At 52.7% G+C, this 18372-nt stretch overlaps 2 pseudogenes; both read left to right on the top strand.

The window, feature by feature from the left end:
- The window catches only part of LOC107320269, a 16325-nt pseudogene extending 3172 nt beyond the window's left edge, over positions 1 to 13153 (top strand).
- A 2384-nt stretch (positions 13154 to 15537) lies between these two features.
- LOC107320270 overlaps positions 15538 to 18372 on the top strand; it is a 3332-nt pseudogene continuing 497 nt past the window's right edge.

The following is an 18372-nucleotide window of genomic DNA, read 5'->3' as shown; positions in this document are numbered from 1 at the left end:
GTCTTCAGCCCCAACTGCCCGCCGCCGCCCGGCCCCGCGCCCAAGGACACGCCGCAGGAGACGCCCTCGCTGCTCGACACGGTCAGTGCTGCTCACGGACCTCTCTCCTCGTCCATCCTCCTTTTCTTGCCTTCTTTTTTGCTTTTATTCTTATTGTCTCTTGTTTCTTTTTTTTCTGCTTCCTTTCTTTCGATGGAACCCTTCATATAGGCGCCTGGAGTTCTGCCAGCTCTATTCCTCTGCTGTGGAACTTTGTTGTCAAACTGTATCTGATGGTGGCTTTGATTCTCTTTCTTTGTATCTATATTTCTTGCACATGTTTTGTTTTTGTAATTTTCTCTCTATTTGTAGTGCTTGAATATCTTATCATTTTGGTCCAAGAACGGTGGCGTCTTAGTCGTCATCACTCATTGTTTTTACTCTAACATAAGTTAGGCAAGCAGTAGTGCACTCTGTTCCACTTGAACTCACATCCATTCTATGTTGTTCCATTTCTGGTCCTATTAATAATTCTGCAAAGACATTTTACATTTGCATCCACTGTGTTGTCCATCTCTGAGTGCCTCAGTTGTTGATCTGGTAGTTCATTCTCATGTTCTCTATTTTGTATTGGAGTTTTCCTTTGATGGAACTGAGGGTTATCTGCAGAAGTTCAGACAGGTAATTTGTATATGACATTTTTTGGTGTGATCCGGCTTCTTGCTCTGATTTATGGGGTGGCTCTGTGAGGTGCAAATTCAGTGCTGGAGTGGGAAGGAAAGTGGTGGTGATGGCAGTAGCATGGTATAGAAGCTCTCTGTATTCTTTTGTCTACAACTGTGAATGGAAATCCTTGAATCCTCGTCCTTGCGACAAAAGGGAATCATTGGAAGCCCTCATGGCAGGCCATAAGATAAGAATGCGTAATGTCTGCTTGTGTTCTGTGTCCATTGTTCAGAGTGGGGTTTGGTGATTACCAGGGGATGTAAGAAATACAGTTCTGGTGGTCGCTCATCATATTGACATGACTACGCTGCACTGTCTTTAGATGTTCTGAATATGTCTCTCTCTCCCATCATGAATCCCTTCCACTCCTTTTGGCTTTCCTTGATTGTATGTAGTTAATTCTGGCTTTTCTGAGTGATGGAGCAGTGAGATTCCAGGAGAGATCTGGGATGGTGTGAGTGTTTTGCACTTGTGTGCAAGGCTGAATTTGAGTGAGGTGAGGCTGCAGAGGGCCTCATCCTGTCAAGGTGTGATTATTTCCAAAGAGGGCAATTCAACACCTTCTCTGTCCTGCTGTTGCATGGCTTTCCTGCTTCCACACTGGTATTTGAAATTCTGTGTACTCTTGGATTTCCTTCCTAGAATCATTCTGCACTGTAGTCCTGCTTTGGAAGTGATGTGCGGTCTGGCCTTTCAACCCTCTCTTTCTGAGCATGAACACTTGCTGCTCAAGCTGTAGGAATTGCAAAGATGGAGCATGGTGAAATGAAGTCCATTTCATTCTTCCTTATTTTGAGATACTGTTTTCTTGTTGGTGGCCACACCTGTGAAGTTGTATTTACTCCCCATATCTCTGCTTTTGGCAGACCATGCTGCTATCTCCCAACTTTGGTAATCAGAATCAGCATCCCCCCTTTTTACGGATCCTTCATAAAAATAGTTCTGCTATGTGGATATCGTTGGCGTGTCGGTGTTTCTTTTTACAACCCTATCTCTCTAACACCACAAGGAGTTTCCAGAGAGGACAATGTAGCACAATCCGTACTCTGTGTTCTATTTCCATGTATGATATTGGAAACTTGAAACAAAGAGTTATGGAAGAACAACGTGTGGTATAACAAATAATGAAAGATTTGTTTTTCCATGGTAGGCAAACATTATTTAAAGCAGGAAACTATTGAGGATGTTGCAGTGTTGTTTCAGTATATGCTGTGGTGCCATATTGTATTATATTATATTGCAATATATTATATTACATTATATTATATCCAATGTGTGCTGATGAAAACAATATGATTCTTTCTGCGTGCCTTAAAAACATATTGTTGCAAAGGGGTGAGCGATTCCTGCCACCAGATGTAGTCTACTGCTCTGGTACCTGCATGATGTAGGAAATGTGTTTGGTAATGGGATGTGAGATGGAGAATGCTGTGTACTTTCTGATGCGTGTTTCCCTCAAGTATTGGGAATGTTACTCATAGCTCTGCCAGTACTAATGCCGCAATCTGTAAGAAGTCAGATGTAATTCTTCTTGTAATTTCCATATGAGGTTGCTTAGAAGGTGCAGAATGTTCAGAGTGCAGTTCCTGCTGCTGGGAAGAGCCTGGAAAATGGTGTGCCCTTCTGCAGCTACCCAGCTGTTAGTGCTGTCAGTGATGAGGGAAAGTGAAGATCTGCGCATCTGTTGGTCGTTATCAGGGTGGGGTTTAGAGCTGTTTCCAGGCAGTGGAGTGGATCAATGTGCAGGTGTTGTGATAGTGATCATGTGAGCAGCACCAGGCATGGTGTGGGTGTTTGATCATGGGAGTCCTTAGCAGTGAAGAGTCTTGTGTGAGAAAAATGATGATGCTTGGTAGATTATACGGTGAATCAGCAGTCAAGAGCTGGAAATGGTTGACTGGGGATCCTGTTTGCTGTTGCCTGGGATAGAGATTGCAAGAATTAGTCGTGGAGAAGATGCCAAGTACACTGTGCTGCCTGGCCTGAGTCCTCTGAAAACCTCCAGAAATTGAGCTGTAAGACCTTTGCGCGAGAGGTTACGTGTCATTCCTTGTGGCAATGCTTCCTTGCAGTATGTGTTTGAATTGACTCTGCTGTTTTCCCTGAGCATCCCCTTTCATTATGTAGAGGAAGAACCAGTCATTGAGCAGCACAGCAGATATTGTCTTCAGGGAAGAGCGCTTCTGTTCCTTCTGGGGATGGGAAGAACTGTTCTTCTGTATTAAGGATGTTGGCAAACCATATGTTTAATTGAAGTGCAGCGGGATCTTTCAGCTTTTTCTCTTTTGTTTTGTGAATCTAACTCTTCTTTTTGCTCTCACATCGGAACTATGTTGGTGAGAGTAGATGAGATACAGAGTGCTGAGTTCTGACTGCTGTCAGACTGCACGCTTTTGGCCATGAGTCTGGGATCTGGATTTTCTACATTATTGATTTGAGGCTGTGATGCAGTGAATGTCATTAGCCTTTAGGTCTCCCTGTTGTTTCCATTCTGATAGATGTGAATCAGGAAATACTACACTCTAATGAGTGATCATGTACTTTTTCTTAACAAGCAGGCACTGCTACAGCATGCTACAGGTAAGTTTTTCATGTGTTCTATAGATAGCTGTATGTTTCGGTGCTGTTTAGTAGAGTTGTCAGTATTTGAATTCTCAAAATCAACTCAGATGGTATAAACCAAGTAGTGTTGGCGTCAAGGAATATGGATCTGGATGCCAGACATTTTGCTGTTCCATGTAAGACTGACAGTCTTCAGTATTTCAGAGGCAGATTTCCACATGAAATGGTGACAAGTTGAAGCATGAAAGCAAAGAGGACTGTAGGCCACAATGTGTTCCTTGATCCTGACTTGCATTCTCTGTTTTTGAGCTGTAAGAAACAAATATCCAAGTTGCCTGATGAGATTTAACAAGAGGAAGTGCAGAATCTTGCACCTAGGGGAATAATCCCATGCATCAATACAGATGAGGGGCTGACTTGCTGTAGTAAAGCTCTGCACAGCTCTGCAACCTCCGTCCTATTGGCCAACAGGTTGGCCATGAACCAGCAGTGTGCCCTTTTGGCCAAGAAGACCAATAGGATCCAGACCAGTGGGTTGCATTAAAAAGAGCATGGCCAGCACATCAAGGGAGGTGATCATTGCCCTCTACTCTGTCCCAGTGAGACCTCATCTGGAGCACTGTGTTCAGTTCTGGGCTCCCCAGTTCAAAAAAGGGATCTTGTAGGAAGAGTCTGGTAAGGGGAGACAAATTAAGGGCCAGGAGCATCAAATGTACAAAGAAAGGGTGGGAGAGCTGGGTCTTTTCAGTGTACAGAAGGCTGAGGAAGATTTCATCACTGTTTATAAACATTTGAAGTGCATCAGTCGTGTTGATGGGGTGGACTGTTTTCATTGGAGAGCAACAATGGAACAAGTGGCAGTGGTGCAAAAAGAGGAGCATGAGGAAGTTCCATTCAAACATAAGGATAAAATAATTTATTGCCATGCTGACAGCTGCACAGAGAGTTTGTGGATTCTCCCTCTCTGGATTCAGGACATGCTTTAGCATGGGGGATGGACTCGGTGATGACTGGAGGTCGCTTACACTCAGTACAACTGTGTGATACTGCAATTATGTGACCACGAGTGGAAGAAGAGGATTTGTTTCCCACTTACCTCGATGTGCTCCATCCTTCTAAGACTTCTACCAAGAGTCTGGGAATCTCTGCTTCCCAGTGTGTTTGTTTGTAACAAATGACAGGTCAATCTGGTTTGCTGGAAGAAATGTCAAGATAGACACTTGAATGGAGCATTCAGAGAAAATTCAGTAATACCTGAAGAATGTTAAGAAGGCCTGCACTGATCGCAGTGATGGTAGACTTTGACCCAGTGCCGACAAATATATTCAATGCATTCCATGGAACAGCCATTTCAACTTGCAAAGAAGTGTGAGGGACTGTTTGGCGACTCGTTGCATTTGACAGAACTGCACTTGTACTCAACGAGAGCACAAATTAACGCGGAGGAGTCTTCAGAAAAGAAGAGGAAACAAAAATGGATGCATAAGGAATGGAAAAAGAAAATTAAGGCTGATAGAATCCAGCACGATGAGAAGCATGAGTGGCAATTCCTGTATGGAGCCACATGATGCCGCTCTGAGCTAAGGAACGGGCGATGCGATCGGGGAAAGGGAGGGGAAGACCTTCCGGTGGTGTCTTGTGAAAGGCGGCAGAGCCGAGAGCGGAGCGGCGGGGCAGAGAGAGGAGGCGCTGAGGTGCGTGGAGAAGGATCGTGTCGGCGAGCTTCGGTCAGAAGGATCCGGAGCGGGCAAGGTGGGAGCAGGTGCGGGGCGTGGAAAGGAGCGGAGCGGCGGTGAGGGCGATGGTGGCTCGGGAGCGGCGCGTTGGAGGCGGGGGGCTTGGTGCTGTGCTGCAGCTGGCCTGGCGGCGCTGGCGGCGGGCAGGTGCGTAACTCGGCCGGAGAGAAGCCGAAGGCCGGCACGGTGGTGGGGCGGCTGTGGCAAGGAACCTGGGCCTGGAGGCGGCGCAGGCGGAGCGCGCGGACGCTGCGTGTGTGTCCGCGGGCCGGCGGCGATGGTGGACGGTGAGCGGGGCGAGCGGGGCGCTGGTGGTGAGCTCGCGGGCTGACCGGAGGAGCTGTGCGGGAAAGGCGCGCCGTGCCGCCACCTGACGCCTGGAGGTGCTGCTGGACCGGCCGCCTGCGCGTCTTTCCACATTGGAAGGTGCGAGGTCCACGAACATCAACCGACCAATGCGCCGCGCGCTTCCCCGCCCGCAGCCAAAAACATCAGCATCGCAGAATCATAACGCTGGCCACGGGTACGCGCTTTCCCGCTGGAGGCGCGTACGCGTCGATGATGATATCGGTGTTCGAACGCCGCAGCTCTCCTATAAACTCAAAGTCCTTCCGAGCACTTCGCGCTGGATTTTCCGAAAGTGGAGGAGGATGCTGAGCCCCTGTTCCTGGTGCTCACAAAACCTCTGGACCGCGAGTCGGTATCACAACAGCACCGCTTGTGCTGACGCGGCACTGAACGGTGGCAAGGCCGCGCTGACGCGCACGGTTGCAGCTAGCTGATCTCGTGCTGGATGCGAACGGGAAACACCCGCGGGCTCGCCCGCAGTTCCAACCAGTCCGTGTATAAAGTGCAGATCCCAGAGAATACAGATCCTGGCACGTTTGTGCTAAGGGTAAACGCTACAGATTTGGATGTGGGATCAAATTGCAACGTCTCATATTCTCTAACCAGCTTCTTTCCTCCTGATGCGAAAGACCTTTTCCAAATAGAAAAAGACAGTGGAAAGATCCATTTAAGAGGTTCATTAGATTTTGAGGCTGCTGCTGTATATCGCATGCAAGTGGACGCGCAAGGAGTAATGGGAAATTCCACTCGTTGAACAGGACACTGCAATGTTGGTGGTGGACGGTGCTGACGTGAACGACAACGCTCCCCGAGGTGTGGGTTGAACGTCCCGCTGTCGGTGCCGGTGTCCGAGGACGCGGCGTCGGGAAGGTTGTGGCGCTGCTGACGTGGTCGGACCGGACCGGGTCCGCAACAGGGCGGGTGCGCTTGCTCGGTGCGTCAGCGTCGCCGTTCGGTGGCTTGGTGTCGACGTTCGCGGGCTCGTACTCGCTGGTGCTGCGGAGGCGCTTGGACCGGGAGGGGTGTCGGAGTAACGAGGTGGAAGGTGCGGGCGGGAAGGACGGCGCGGGCCGCCCGCCGCTGCGCGCCAGGCGCGGGCTGGCGGGTGCCGGTGTCGGACGTGAACGAACAACGCGCCGGCGTTCCGCAGGCCGTGTACACGGTGCTGGCGCGGGAGAAACAACGCGGCGGGCGCGGAGCTGGGCGGCGTGCTGTGGGCCGCGGGCCCTCGGACGAGGCGGGCAACGGGCGCGTGATGCTACTCGTGTGCGAGGGCGCGCGTGGATGGGCGCGGAGCTCCGGCTCGGGCGGCGCCGGCGTCGAGCTACCGTGTCGGTGGATCGCCGGAATGCGTTGGGTGCGCGTGCGGGCGCTGGCGTCCGTCTGGACTACGAGGAGCTGCAGGGTGCTTGCAGTTCCGAGGTTGCGGCGGTGGACGCGGGGGAGCCGCCGCTGTGACGGTTTCAACGCCACGGTGCAGCTGTTCGTGGGATCGGTACGAGAACGACAACGCGGCCGGCGCTGCTGCCTCCTGCGGGGCGGTCGGGCTCGGGGGACTGGGCTGCGGGCGAAGGCGCGGAGCCGGGGTCGCTGCCGTCGGCGTCTCGGTCCGGGTTCGTCCGAAGTTCTCTCCTCGGTTCTTCGGCTCGTGGTCGACTGTGGGCGCGGGCGTTCGTGGGGTGCTCCGGGCGGGGCAGGTGGTGCGAAGATCCGCGCGTGGAGCGCGGGACTCGGGCTATACACACGCGTGGCTTGCGCTACGAGCTGCGCGAGCCAGCGGGGGCGACCGGAACCGTTCCGCGTGGGGCATGTACAGCGCGAGGTGAGCACGGCGCGGGCGCTGGAGGAGGCGGACGGCGCGCGCAGAGGCCTGCTGATCGTAGGTGGCGGGACCAACGTAGTTGGGAGCCGCGCCGCGCTCGGACCACGGCACGCTGAGCGTGTCGGCTGGTGGAGGCGCCGAGGGCGGCGGTGTCGGCGGGGGCGGGGCCGCGTCCTCGGCGGAGGGCGGCCCGGCGGGGGCGGCGGCGGCGGCGGCGGCGACGAACCGTGGTGGCTGGCTGGTGGCCCATCTGCGCGGTGTTCGAGCCGCCTGTTGGTGCTGGCCGGTGGTGCTGTACGGGGCCGGGCGCTGGGCGCCGCGGGCGGCCGTGCTGTCGGGGAGGCCCGAAGGCCGGCCGACGCTGGGTGTGCGCCAGCGAGTTGGGCAGCCTGGTCCCGTACTCGCAAGCGCACAAGCCCGGAAAGCCTGTGCGTGGCCACGGACGGCGCGGGCAAGAGCGACCTGATGGTCTTCAGCCCCAACTGCCCGCCGCCGCCCGGCCCCGCGCCCAAGGACACGCCGCAGGAGACGCCCTCGCTGCTCGACACGGTCAGTGCTGCTCGTGAGCTGTTCACCCCTTCCTTCCTTTCCTTCATTATTTATTGTTTGCAGTTTACTTTCTTCTTCTTAGCTTTCCGTTCTTCTCTTCTCTGTCGTTACTTCTTTTCTTCCTACGCTTCCCTGTTTCTGTGCTCCCTCCCGCCCGTCCGTCCGCCCGTTGAGACCTTTTTTTTCTTTTTCTTTTTTTTTTTTTTTTGCCTATCAGTATCTATCACGGACTGGGGTGGTCGGATCTCCATTCTGATGGTGGCACGTGGCCTTTATTTCTTGAGATATTCTGTTCAAATATGGCAGTTAATGTTCATCATCGTTATATGTGCTGTCCAGATGGTGTTTTTATGGGAATCTGTTGATCACAGCCTGAATCTCTGATTAACCATCTGAGGCCAGTGACGAGTCAGCTGTGGGAGCACAGGTGAAGGTGATTCAGCTGTGTTACTGGAAGGATTGGAGCTTGGCTCCACGTCTCCTAGATCTCATGTAAGGCTGACTACCACTAAGGCAGGATCTCTTTCTGATGATTGCTCCTGTGTGGAATTTTATGGCGAGCTTTTGTTGTTAACTGTTTTTCTATATTTGTAACCTCTTTTTATCCATCAGTTGTGTAACTGTACAATTGTAACCATACAGTGTTACTTTGTGGTGTGCAGCATTTCAGTTTGCAACCATGTTAAGGCTCTTTTTGGTTGTGCTGTGGGTGTGGTGGGTTACAATGTACTGCTGGTACTTCAGTGTTTTCTATTTGCAGGCTTGTGTTGTTGTCCAGGGAACCAGCGGGATGTGTGCTGATTTCTTTTGGTGTTCTTTCCATATATGCAATATCAGCCGTACCTTCTCAAATTCTGTGTATTTCTTCTCTTGAAAATAAAAGCAGGGAGGAAGAAAACAAACCTAGAAATGCTTCTATACTGTCATTTGAAAGCATAGGAATGCTTTGCTCGTTGGTATTAGTCATACCTTTGCCTAGCTGCTCCTAATGGAGTTGTCTAATAATTGCAAAAGAACGCGAGTGATCTGCTGATCGTCTGTCAGGTGTTGTGTGCATGGCACTGTCTCCCCAGTCTGGTGATTTGATGATCTGGAATGTTCTGTGAAAGCCAGAGGAGGAACCTTGAGTAGGGAATAGTGGTGTGGCACCTGGTGGAGGTCTATGTGGCTGTTTTGTATGGTAAGGTTGACTTTGAGTGGGATTTCCTTTTCTTGAGTAATGATTAGATGGTTGGGAAGATGAAGGGGTGTGCCAGAAGTCATGAATGAGAGGTATTTACTGGTCTTCTACATGTTCGTTTGTCTTGTCGTTCCAGGATCTCAATATTCCTTAGAAGGGCATATCAACACCCTCCTTGTCCTTTAGTTCCATGGCATGCCAGTTGCTTTGTAGCGTTTCATGTTGTAAACACATTGCTTTTCCTTCTTAGACTCGTTCTGCTTTGCAGGCCTAATTTGGAAGTGTTGTGCAATGTGGTCTTTCAATCTTCTCTTTCAATCCTTTCACTCCTCCTTCACAGAGGTTTTACAGAGTTTGATTATCCTGTCAGCCTTCCCTGAGCCAGATGATTTTTTCTTTCTTATTTGTTTTGGCTTTGGGAGAAGGAGAAATGGATGAACTTCATGTTCCAGGTGAATGTTGTGCGCAGAGACTGGCAAATGAAATCCTTTGGGTTGTTTTTCTGTATTTTGAGACCCTGTTACCCTGTTGGTGGCCAGTGATCTCACAGTTTGGCATAGCTGTGGAGCTTTATTTGTTCACTCTTTTGTGCTGTTTCCACCAAGTGTGTCTCCTTAGAAACTGTTCTCCTTTTTGTTCATTCTTCTCTCTGTTTTATTTGTTCTGCCACCTGTATGTGTTTGAAGGGCCAATCTCCTACCTTCCCTGGGCACACCCTTGACTTATGTAGTAGAAGACTTATTAAGAGGAGAGCACCACACCAGCTGTCTTCAGTGGGACTTACAGAGGCCTTCGACCAAGTGACTGCTGTCAGCAGGGCCATCTATGAGGTGTGATAAGGTTCCACAGGGCTCTGTGCAGTCAATTTCTGTCTGTCCTCAGGTCCCGTTGTCCTTCTATTCTGTGAAGGACATCTGCCACGTTGTTCCCTGTGATGGAAGGGTGCAGCACAGCTGGTGCTTGTGTGTTGGTCACCTCTAGGTGTTGACAGCAGTGTCCCTTGTGTGAGCTGCTTGTGCAGAAGGTCATCCAATGGAGAGCCTGGGATTTTTGTTCATAGCATGGAAGAGGAGGGTTGCTCAGGGCCCCTCGACAAAGCTTTTCTGCCCAATTATCAGATGAAAACTTTCCAAGGAAACTGTTCAGTTTTTTATTAATTCATTTATTAGTGGGAACATTTTGTGAGGTGTGACCCGTCCTGACATCTTGCTATATGTTGTTGAAGAAGATGATTCTAGATCCAGCAGTGCTGGTGCCAAGGCTAGGGTGCTCACAGCAGTACCCCTGCTGAATACAGGGTATTCGTGGCTTGGGTTCTTCTGTCCAAGAATGAAATCAGTGCCTGTTTTGATTGACACAGTCATGACATTGCCTCTGCAATTGCTGTTGGTTTGATGGTTTGTGGAGTTTCAACCTGACAGAGATAAAGAACAGCCATGATGGGACAGTCCGCTGCTGACAGTCATGTAGGCAGTATTCATGGGCCATAGTGAAGTGCAGAATGCACTGCTGTGATTCTTGTTTGTTTGGGGGGAGGGAGAGATGTCTGTCCTCTTTTTTTTTGGTTGTTTCATGAAGGAGATGTAACGTAAGGTGACTGCTGTGAGTTAAGGGGTTGTAGGCTTGTGTTCCTGTATGGGGAATTGGTGTGATGTACGTTGGCCTCTTTGGATGGTGACTCAGTTTGCATCAGTACATGTACTTTCACAATGAATGCGCCTTTCTCTTCAAAAATAAAAGAAACAAGAAAACGTGAGAAACAAGAAAACAAGAAAAGAAGTCTATAAACACTTCACACAGTTTGTATGAAATGTAATATTTCCATCTGAATTTCCATAAGGATTGAAAAATTTGAAGGCTCTTTTGTGGTGCTTGTGTGGGTTTCAAACCCAGCAGGGAGCTCAGCACTACAGCACTACACAGCTGTTCATCCACTTCCCTGCAGGTGGGGTGGAGGAGATTGTTGTAAATGAAACTGAACTGGGGAATTGAGATAAAAGCCTTTTCCTAAGACAGAAAAGGAAAATGGAAGAAAAAAATCCATGATGAGAACATACATATATATTTTCTCTCCATATGTAATGCTGGGAAACTGTTGTGACATTTGATACTACTAAAGCAGAGATGTAGGTATCTCATTCATTCTCACACGTATTTTCTTCATGTAGCCTGGGTGACACAAGCACTATTGGTATCTCTTCATTTCCTTGCATCAGCCATGTGTTGTTTTTTCTTTGATGGTTCTATTGTGTAATCGCTTTATGATGTTTGTTTGACAAACACACCCATGTTGCTGTTGATCTAGGAGCTCCTCCACTGTTGGTTTGGATCTTACTGAGGGGGGCTGCCCAGTATCCTGGGTTTTAATTTGATGGAATAGAATCAATACCATAGAGCAATTACAACATCAGTTCTACCAGTGCCGTTGCCTACTTCTGTCCATCAGCAAAGGAATCATGGTGACAGTGGTGGTCTGCCAGTGTGTTTTGTCTGCCTTTGGTGATGCTAAGAATGCTGATATCAGGTCTGACTTCTTATTTGATTCCCAGCTGCTGGAGGCTTGAGACAGCAACAGGGATTAGAGGGTTCTCTCTGCTCTTGGTGTCTATTTCTTGACAATGTTTCACTCGACAGAGTTATCCTGATAGTAGGGAAGTCAACAGAGACTTCTCACGTATCTTCCTGAAATGTGTTGTTAGTCCTCTATCCCAGTAACCATCCTTGCCAATTCTTGCTGAGTTCTCTGTAGTTCCCTTTGATAGAAGGTTGCAGCCCTGTGGCAGGACACAGCAGGTACTTTTCCATTGGTTACCTTGGAGTGCAGACATGATGTCCCTTGTGTGTGTGCTGCTTGTTGAACAGGGCTTGTTTTGTTTCATGCTTTCCCAGAATGCAAGATAGAATTTTCTGGAGGAAAGCCTTGAGAAGAGGCGTGGCACAGAGCATTGCTTGGCCAGGATCCTCTCACAACACCCAGAATTTTGCTGTGAGGCCTTTCTGAGCTTGAGATGCTTTGTGTTCTTCAAGGTACTTTACTCTCTGTGTTAGGAGGCTTTCCATGGGTCTGCCTTGGGGGAATCCTAGTTATGTGTAGTGGAAGACCAGTTAAGCTCAGAGAGCCAAACTGGAGCACATTTTGATGAGACATGGGGAGACCTTCAGCCAAGCAATTACTGGCAGCATGGCCACCTGTGAAGTGTGATGAGCTTTTCCATGGTCCCATGCAGTAACAAATTCTGTGTCCACAGTATCTGTTGTCTTTGTGTCTTTTATGCTTTTGAAGACATCTTCTGGTACAGGTAAGTTGTTCATATTAAAGGAAGATTTGATTGATAGAAAAGCATATAATTGTCTACTGTCAGTTGTGTTCCCTTTCTATTGGATGTGGTATTACCTTGATATCACCCAGACTGGAGTAGTTACAGCACTGATGTATCTTACCTGCACGGGTATGTACAAGAACTCAGATGGTGTAAATGAAACACAGCCTTAGTCCAGCTTTGCACAGTGGCAATGGATTTAAAGAACAGCAGAGAAAGAGCTGTGTGAACAGGTGCAGAATCTGCCCTCGATCTATAGATGGTGGTTGGCAATCCTTCCAATGCCTTGCACCTGGCTTTATTGGAATGAGGAGAGAAGGTAAGTGAAATTTAGGTACTGGCTCCACAATCTCATTCCTTTGACATTGCCTGCTGCTCGTGGTGAATGCGAATGGCAAACGCAGATACCCAAAGTGCTGAAATCACAGCCCTGAACTCATCTGAAGAGAGCACCTCACTGATAATTAACACCGGTTGCTTGCACCTCCTCCCACAGCATTGCAGTGCCTACACGTGCTGACCAATGCTCTTCTCACCTCCTCCACCCACAGGGAAGCGGGTGTGGATCGGCATTGCCGGCACTTTTCACTCACTTCTCATCTGTTCCCTGTGAGAGTGGATGAGCATCAGGGAATCTCCCGGGCAGGATGCATCGCCGACCTACTCTGTTCCCGTGGATGAACCCATCGACCGTGGATGCAAGGATATCCAATTCCCAGTGTTCTGAAACATGTGTGTAAGAAGGTCGTGTAAACAGAGCACGTCTGAAACACTTCAGTAAAATGGAAAGGAATGGGAAACCGCAATGATGAAGCGATCCCGGTGCGATAAGCAGAGAAGAAAAAGAGGCAATTCCTGTATGGAGCCGCATGATGCCGCTCTGAGCTAAGGAACGGGCGATGCGATCGGGGAAAGGGAGGGGAAGACCTTCCGGTGGTCGCATAACAGGGAATTTAGCTATTGGGTCTTCTCTGCTTCTGGTGTCTATTTTTCTTGAATCAATGTTTACCTTCGGACATCGATGTTTGTATACTTTGCTGAAGTTAGTGATTGGGAGCTCGTAACAGGAGACTGTCTCACGTATCTATTCCTGAAACTGGTGTGATGGTTGTAGGTTCCGTCTAATCGCCGAGTAACCATCCGTTGACCCATTCTGCTGGGCTAGAGGTGTGCTTAGGTATGTTCCCACTTCGTGTAGAGAATAGAAGGTATTATGCAGCCCATGGTGGCAAGTACACATGCAGAGCTCGTACTTTTCCATTGGTTTACCCTATGGAGTGCAGACACATGACGTCGTCACTTGTGTCGTAGTGCTTGGCTTGTTGAACGAGGACTTGTTGTTTGTTTCATGCTGTGTCCCCAAGCATAGCAAAGATATGAATTTTTTGGAGGAGAGCTGCATTGAGTAGAGAGTCGCTGGAGCACGAGAGCATCTGGCTCAGTTGGACCACAGGATATTCCTCTCAGCAACAGCTGGCAGAATGTTTGCCTTGGTGAGGCTCACCGTGTTCATGAGCTTGTCAAGCAATGCTTTGTGTTTCTTCAGAGTGACTCTCTTTACTCTCTGTGTTAGAGGCAGGCTTTTCCCAATGGGTCTGCCTTGGGGAGATCCTAGTTGATGTGTTAGTGGGAGAAGACCAGTTAAGCTCAGGAAGACGCCAAAAACTCGGAGCGACATTAATTGATTAGACATCGGCGGAGACATCACAGCCAAGCAAAATTACTGCGCAGCAGATGCCAACTGCGTGTGGAGGTGGTGATGGCAGTCTTTCCCATGGTCACCATGGCCAGTAACGGAAATCTCTCGTGTCCACAGTGATCTTTGTCCTGTTGTGTCCTTTTAATGCTCTGATTTGGAAAAACATCTTCTTGGTACAATAGGGTTGTTTCATATGAAAAGGAAGACTTAGTCATGATTGATAGAAAAAGGGCATTATTGGTCTACTGTCAGTCGTTGTGGTTGATGTTTCACTTTGCATCTCGGATGTGGTCAATTGATCCGAACGGTCGCCGCTTCGCATCACTCACACAGACCGGCTACGCTTACAGCACTCTCGAGGCTATTCTCTCACGCTGCACGGAGTCTATTACCAGAACTCAGAGTGGTGTAGAATGACGAACACAGGCCATAGTAGCCCTTCCTTCTCGCCACACTTGACTGGCAAATGGAGTGTTAAAGTCAGAAACAGGCAGAGAAAGAAGGACCTGTGGTGAATCACGCGTGCAGAATCTGCCCTCGGATCTAGTAGATGGTGGTTGGCAGATCCTTCCAAGGCACTTGACACGCTGCTGTCTAGTAGGAAATAGAGGAGAAAGAAGTACAAGTGAAATTTAGGTACTCGGCTCAATCGGATGTGCAGCCTGAGGAGGGTACGGCTGGTCGGTGCCGCTGCGATCCTAGTGAATGAAGACACGCGCGCAACCACCGCAACGCGCAGGCACAACGCGGCTTGGCGGCCGCTTCTGTTAGGCGCAGTTGTACTCATCCCACAAATCTCATTCCTTTGGGACATTGAGCCTGCTGCTCGGGTGAAATGCGAATGGCACACGCAGGATACCGCAAAAGGTGCTGAAATCGAACAGCCCTGACTCATCTGAAGAGAGCACCCAACTGAATTCAATGCCACGTGCAACCAACCGGTTGCCCTTGCACCTCCTCCCACAGCATTGGCAGTGCCTAACAACGTGCGTGAGCCCAATGCTCTCTCAAACCTCCTCCGAGCCCACGAGGAAGACCGGGTTGGATCGGCATTGCCGCACTTTTTTCACTCAACGTGTCTCATACCTGTTTTTCCCTGTGAGAGTGATGAGCAATCCCAGGAATCTCCCGGGCAGTACATCGAAGAAGGACATCGACCCACGGAAGGATGCACTGGCTCCTTCTGGGAGGTGAGTGGACCTACTATCGTGTTGTATCGCCCAGAGTCTATTGCGTGTAGATTACTTAGAATGCACCCTCTGAAATATGGACATCTGCGGGGGCGTGAGATGAGGATGTTCTGCGAGCTAAGGAGGGGGTGGAGTATCCAAGATTCCCAGTGTTGGTCGAAGCACTATAGTGTGTAAGAAGGTGCGTGTAAACAGAGCATTCACTGCGTGATGTCTGAAACACTTCAGTAAAATTGGAAAGGAATATGGGTAGAAACCGCAATGACTGAAGCGATTCCGCCGCGGGTGCAGATACAGCTCAGAGGAAGAAAAGAGAAGGCAAATTGCCTGTAATCGACCCCGCATGAAATCGCCGCTCTGAGCTAAGGACACGGAGCGATGAGCGATCGGGGAAAGGGAGAGGGAGGTAAGGACACCTTGCCCGTGATGCGGTGCTGGCTGGAAAACGTAGAGCCGGCAGCAGGTGAGGCGAGAAGCGGGAGAAGCGACGGCCGGGAGGAGGAGGAGGCGCTGAGGTGCCGTGAAGGAAGGATCGTGTGGTCGGCCGAGCTCGGTTCAGAGGATTCGGAGCGGGACACGGCTGGAGGAAGATGTTCGGGGCGTGGAGAAGGAGCGGAGCCGGGCAGGCTGAGCGGCAGTGATTGTGCGGCACGTGGGAAAGCGGCGCCGTGGAGCCTGGGGGAGCCCTTGGGTGCTGGTGCTGCAGGCGGCTCTGGGCTGCAGTCTGGGCGGTCGGGCAGGTGCGCTACTCGGTGCCGGAGGAAGCCGAGGCCGGCACGGTGGTGGGGCGGCTGTGGCAGGACCTGGGCCTGGGAGGCGAGGCGAAGGACGGAGGCGCGGCGGCATGCGTGTGGTGTAGCCGGGGCCCGGCGGGCCGAGTGGTGAGGTGAGCGGGGCCGAGCGGGGCGCATGGATGGTGCAGCTCGCGGACTGCGACCGGGAGAGCAGCTGTGGCGGGAAGAGAGCAGCCGTAGCGCCCCTTGCGCCAGATGGAGGGTGCTGCTGGACCGGCCGCTGCGCCGGGTCCTTCCACGTGGAGGTGGAGGATCACCGACATCAAACGACAATGCGCCGCGCTTCCCCGCCGCAGCCAAAAACATCAGCATTTCTGAGAACTCCCCTCCCGGTTTCACGGCTTGCCCGCTGGAGGAGCGCGTCGGATGCAGATATCGGAACAAACGCGGCAAGTCTCTCCTATGCACTGAGCCCTTCCGAGCACTTTGCTCTGGATGTGCAGCGGGGAGAGGAGACTCTGGAATCTTTATTCTTGGTTCTTAAAAAACCTCTGGACCGCGGAGTCGAGTCGTATCAGAGCACCAGCTTGTGCTAGACGGCGAACTGACCGGTGGCAGGCCGGCGCTGACGGGCAACGGTCCAGCTGTTTGATCTCGGTGCTGGATGCGAACGACAACGCGCCGCAGTTCAACCAGTCGGTGTATAAAGTGCAGCTGGCGGAGAACGCGACGGAGGGGACATTGGTGGCGAGAGTGGCAGCCACGGACCCGGACGAGGGATTAATCAAGAGTTTTCCTACAGCATTGTTAGTACTGTTCCTTCGTCTCAGAGAGATGCGTTCAGCATTGATCCGAGGACGGGAGAGATCCGGCTCCGAGGAATCCTCGACTATGAAGTCGTTCGTTTATGCGAGCTGCAAATCGAGGCAAGAGATAAGGGGCTTTTCCTCCCTATCAGGACACTGCAAGGTGTGGTGGAGGTTCTGGACGTGAACGACAACGCTCCCGAGGTGTGGGTGACGTCGCTGTCGGTGCCGGTGTCCGAGGACGCGGCGCTGGGGACGGTGGTGGCGCTGGCTAGATGTTTCCGTGACGGACCGGGAAACTCGGGTCCCGAAACGGGCCGGGTAGCGCTCGCTCGGCTGCGTCTGGCGTCGCCGTTCGGGCTGGTGGATCGACCCGTTCGCGGGCGTCGTACATCGTGGTGCTGCGGGGAGGCGCTGGACCGGGAGCGGGTTGTCGGAGGTACGGAGGTGGAGGTGCGGGCGGTAAGGACGGCAGGGGGCCGCCCTGCGCGCCAGGACCGGCGGGCTGCGGGTGCCGGTGTCGGGACGTGAACGACAACAGCGCGCCGGCGTTCTCGCAGGCCGTGTACACGGTGCTGGCGCCGGGAGAACAGACGCCGGCGGGCGCGGGAGCTGGGCGCGCTGTGGCTGCGGCGACGCACGGACGAGGCCGGGTGCAACGGGCGCGTGAGCTACTCGCTGGCGGAGGGCGGCGCGGGATGGGCGCGGGCGTCGGCTCGGGCTGGCGTCCCGGCGTCGAGCTACGTGTCGGTGGAGGCGGAGAGCGGAGCGCGTGCCGGGCGTTTGCGCCGCTGGACTACGACCGAGGAGTGCAGGTGCTGCAGTTTCGAGGTGCCGGGCGGTGGACGCGGGGGAGCCGCCGCTTGTGCGGCATACGCCCACGGGTGGCCGCTGTTCGTCAGGTCGGAACGAGAACGAGACAACGGCGCCGGCGCTGCTGCTCCTGCGGGGCGGCGGGCCGGGGCCCCTGGGCTGCGGCCAGAGGCCGGCGGAGCCGGGGTCGCTGCACGTCGAGGGCTCGTCGGGTTCGTCGGGCTCTCCGGGTTCTCCGGGCTCGTGGTCGCTGTGGGCGCGGGCGTCGTGGGGTGCTCCGGCGGGGCAGGTGGTGGCGAAGGAGTACCGGCGGTGGACGCGGACTCGGCTACACGCGGTGACTTGCGCTACGAGCTGGCGCGGAGCCGCGGGGGACCGGCCCGTTCCGGCGTGGGGCTGTAACAAGCGGCGAGGTGAGCACGGCGCGGCGGGGGCGCTGGATGGAGGCGGAAGACGGGCCCGCGGCGAGGCTGCTGAATCGTGGTGCGGGACCACGGGAGCCGCCTGCGCGCTCGCGCACCGCCACGCCTGAGCGTGTCGCTGGTGGAGGGCGGCCGAGGCGGCGGCTGTCGGCGGTGGGGACGGGGGCGGTCGGTCCGAGCGAGGGGCGGGGCCGCGTCCGGCGGAGGGAGGCCCGGCGGGCGGGGCGGCGGCCAGGCGGCGGCGGCGACGAACGTGGCTTGTGGTGGCCATCTGCGCGGTGTCGAGCCCTGTTGGTAGCTGGCGGGGTGGGCGTGCTACGGGGCCGAGTGGCGACGCGCGGGCGGCCGTGACTGTGCCGGGCCTCGGTGCGCCGGCGACCTGTGTTGGCGCCAGCACAGGTGGGGCAATCTGGTCGGACTCGCAAGCGCCAGAGCCCGGAAGCCTGTGCGTGGCCAAGCGAACGGCGCCGGGACAAGAGCGACCTG

Source organism: Coturnix japonica, chromosome 13 (assembly GCF_001577835.2).
Source record: "Coturnix japonica isolate 7356 chromosome 13, Coturnix japonica 2.1, whole genome shotgun sequence".
NCBI lineage: Eukaryota > Metazoa > Chordata > Aves > Galliformes > Phasianidae > Coturnix > Coturnix japonica.
The sequence above is the reverse complement of the archived record's forward strand: the minus strand, read 5'-3'. Positions and strand labels throughout refer to the sequence as shown.